This window comes from Salvelinus fontinalis, chromosome 13 (assembly GCF_029448725.1).
Source record: "Salvelinus fontinalis isolate EN_2023a chromosome 13, ASM2944872v1, whole genome shotgun sequence".
NCBI lineage: Eukaryota > Metazoa > Chordata > Actinopteri > Salmoniformes > Salmonidae > Salvelinus > Salvelinus fontinalis.
This window is the reverse complement of record NC_074677.1, coordinates 37,124,688-37,128,678: the sequence shown is the minus strand read 5'-3', so window position 1 is coordinate 37,128,678 and position 3,991 is coordinate 37,124,688. Positions and strand designations below refer to the sequence as shown.

Sequence of the window (3,991 nt, the reverse complement as noted above, 5' to 3'; positions counted from 1 at the left end):
ATTCCGCTCCAGTCATTACCATGAGCCCGTCCTCCCCAATTAAGGTGCAACCAACCTCCTGTGATGTACTAAGAAATACTGAATAGCCATAGTTTGGATCATAATTTAAGGATTTCAGTACAAAGGAAAATCCACTAGAACCATTAGGATCCTGGTGGTGCAGCATACTAAGTAGCCTACATGGCTTGAAGATGGGAAGTTGCAGGTTAAAATCTACTTGATTTGAACAATACCCCCCAAAAATATAAGGATGTAAAAATATTGAAATGCCATTTCTTTAAAAGTTTGGCAACTTCATATAATAATGTGACATTACATATCAATATTAGCAGAACATTGTAGCAATGTTTTCAGAACTACTTCCATTATCGTTGTTTTTAGAACAATTCTGGTTCAACATGTCATAACCTTACAGAAATGGAAGATATTTTTTTGTTTTGTTGTTATGTGCGTTTTGAATAACATATCCATCAACATTAGCATAACATTCCTGTAATGTTTCCTCAGAACCACTCCTATTGCTCTCAAATTTTGTGGCGGCAGTATGTTCTAAGAACCTTACCAGAACACATTGTGTTAATACATTTTCTGGCAACCTAATGAGAACCTTGGGGGAATGTTTTGTGGTAGTTTGTACAGATGTTGTGAACAACATTTTAGTGAATGATAGGAAAACATTCCAATGATATTTACTTTCAAACACTGACTTAGAATTTTTTTTATTTTGTGATAAAAAACTTGACTAATGTAAATATTCTAGTCTAAAACAGAGTTTTGAACATCAGTGCGTTACAACGAGTAAAGGAAGGTTGGTTTTGGTTTACAATTCTGTCAACAAATCATGCCCTTTTTGCCAAGCTCCACGTGCAAATCGCCCCTCGGCTCATGCAATACATGCTTCCAGCAGGATTCACAACCAACAACTTTGGTTTGCATGCCCTGCGGAAGGACCCTATCATCATGCGGAATAGATGGCTGGAGTTCGTTGCTCTCCAGTGTTGGTGAGTATACAGGTAGCTAGACCATAGACTGCTGGTTATGTATCTGGTTATGTATATTTTGATAAGCATTATTACTATCATTGCTAACATAGCTAACATAAGCTGCCAACTAGATAGCTTGCTAACGTTAGCCTACCTCAATACAATTTGGATTTGGCTTGGAAACACAACAACAATTAAAAAGAAGGCAAATCATTTGTAAGAAACAGCTTGACTTTAGATGCAGTATAACTTTAGCCAGCCAACTAAGATTGAGGGAACCACTGTATTTTAGCCTATTTTTCACAAATGTAGCTAGTATCAGTAATGGCAACATTGCCATCTCTCTAAAGTAAATGTGATGACATCATAATATGACAAAGTTGTTTCCTGCTAATGATTTGCCTACTTTAACAATGTCATCGTATTTCCATGCCACTCTAAGTTAGTGTAATTTAAACAAAACAGCCACTAGTCTCCAAAGTGCAACCCATGTCTAGGGCACAAATACATATTGGATGCAGCTTTGATGGTACTAGCTAACGCATGCCTAACTACAACCGTGTACTAACTAGCACCAACAAACACAAACATATCCAGGGCAATAGCAAAACATGTCGCAGTTGGTTGCAGGGAGTCACTGGCCTGAATCGAATCCAATCTGGAGCCAGTCAGTCTACATCTGTGAAACATAGAATTAGCTTCCAAATGAGATTACGTTATTTCTTGAGCTATCTTCAAAATTGAGGGATGATGACAGTCATTTGTCCCTGTTTTTCTGTTAGATAAAGTGCACAGTTGGGTGCCAGACTGATCCCCGATCATGAACAGATGCCGGAACCAACCAGAAGGAGAAAATATGGGAATCATGTCCAGCAATGGTTTAACGACCTCCAGAAATAATTTTATTCACTGGTCACTTGCTGTTTTGACAGCTTGTCAGGCAGACCTCCGAATAAAAGTGTGTAATGTGACACAAGTACCCTTGTGAAACCCCCTGCATTGTTGCCAGTCTCCCTCAACCTCTATGAAAAGGACACACCATCATGAGGCCTCTGATAAAAATCCAATCAAATTTTATTGGTCGCATACACATGGTTAGCAGGTGTTAATGCGAGTGTAGTGAAATTCTTGTGCTTCTAGTTCCGAGAGTGCAGTAATATCTAACAAGTAATCTAACAATTCCCCAACAACTACCTAATACACACAAATCTAAAAGGGTGAATGAGAATATGTACATGTAAGTATATGGATTAGCGATGTCCGAGCGGAATAGGCAAGGTGCAGTAGATGGTATATACAGTATATACATGTATATACATGTGATATGAGTAATGTAAGATATGTAAACATTATTTAAGTGCCATTGTTTAAAGTGACTAGTGATTGGGTCTCAATGTAGGCAGCAGCCTCTCTAAGTTAGTGACGGCTGTTTAGCAGTCTGATGGCCTTGAGATAGGAGCTGTTTTTCAGTCTCTAGGTCCCAGCTTTGATGCACCTGTACTGACCTCACCTTTCTGGATGGTAGAGGTGTGAACAGGCAGTGGCTCGGGTGGTTGTTGTCCTTGATGATCTTTTTGGCATTCCTGTGACATCAGGTGCTGTAGGTGTCCTGGAGGACAGGTAGTTTGCCCCCGGTGATGTGTTGTGCAGACCGCACCACCCTCTGGAGAGCCTTGCGGTTGCGGGCGGTGCAGTTGCAGTACCAGGCTGTGATACAGCCCGACAGGATGCTCTCGATTGTAAATCTGTAAAAGTTTGTCAGGGTTTTGGGTGATAAGCCGCATTTCTTCAGCCTCCTGAGGTTGAAGAGGCGCTGTTGCGCCTTCTTCACCACTCTGTCTGTGTTGGTGGACCATGTCAGTTTGTCTGTGATGTGTATGCCCAGGAACTTAAAACTTTCCACCTTCTCCATTGTGACCCAAGTTTTTGCCCAAGTTATTGCCTCAACAACAACAGGTAATGTGTGATGTGAAAAGTTGCATTAAAAAATACCCGGATTGATAAAAAAGTAGGCTAACATTATTTGTTGCTTATTTTCTATTAGATGGATATAATGTCTAGGGCATAACCTAGCCTGGTGGATTCAGCCTGATCGCTGTGTTCTCCATTCTATTTCTCTTCACATTTTATGATATCTGAAGTGAAATAGAAAGGTAAATGCAGTGATAAGGTTGTTTCCACCATGCTAATCATAACCATCATTGGTAATGTAATCAGTGCTCCGTGTGTGTGTGTGTGTGTGTGTGTGTGTGTGTGTGTGTGTGTGTGTGTGTGTGTGTGTGTGTGTGTGTGTGTGTGTGTGTGTGTGTGTGTGTGTGTGTGTGTGTGTGTGTGTGTGTGTGTGTGTGTGTGTGTGTGTGATCGACCAGTATCTCTGATGAGGGACACAGAGCTGATTTACGTTGCTATGCCCATCAATGGGTCTCTGGCAAGGACCTCACCTCTTGCCTGCTCACTCGATGGGGAGAACAGAATTAGGTAGGTTTAGTCTGACCTGTTCAAACTTCAGCATAGTACCTGTTTGTGTGTCAGAAAACACCTATCCTAACTGCCATTCGTAATAGAACAGTGTCTATGTGTGTTTGTGTTCACAGAAACATGTATGGAGCCAGCACATGGAGACTTGCAAGATGATGTGATGAAGTACAGACTGACAGACAAGCTTGATACTGATGTCTCTGAATAGAGAGAGACCTGGCACTCGGCATAAACACTTTACTCGACACAACTTTTACATGTGTTGTCTTTTTGTATTATTGAATTGAATGGTATCAATCAATATGGGGAGGGGGAACCCTGTTGTATTCTGCACCAGGATCAGGGAACTCCTGTTGTATACTGTCCCGTATACAACAGGAGTTCCCTGATCCTGGTGCAGAATACAACACAGGAAGGTATGACCACTCTGACATGTTTGCCATTACCACCAGATAAAATGTTAATAGGCACAGTATCTGTATCGACTGGGAATAACAATGAAAGATGAAATGTGTACAATATTATATTAG

The 3,991-nt window shown here is 40.8% G+C and overlaps 1 long non-coding RNA gene across 1 annotated transcript; it reads left to right on the top strand.

The window, feature by feature from the left end:
• Positions 1-710: 710 nt before the first annotated feature.
• Positions 711-3,711, top strand: LOC129868597 (uncharacterized). Its single transcript, XR_008761781.1, has 3 exons — positions 711-1,001; positions 1,766-3,461; positions 3,578-3,711. It is a non-coding gene; the product is annotated as an uncharacterized LOC129868597 (long non-coding RNA).
• The last annotated feature ends 280 nt before the right edge of the window (positions 3,712-3,991 follow it).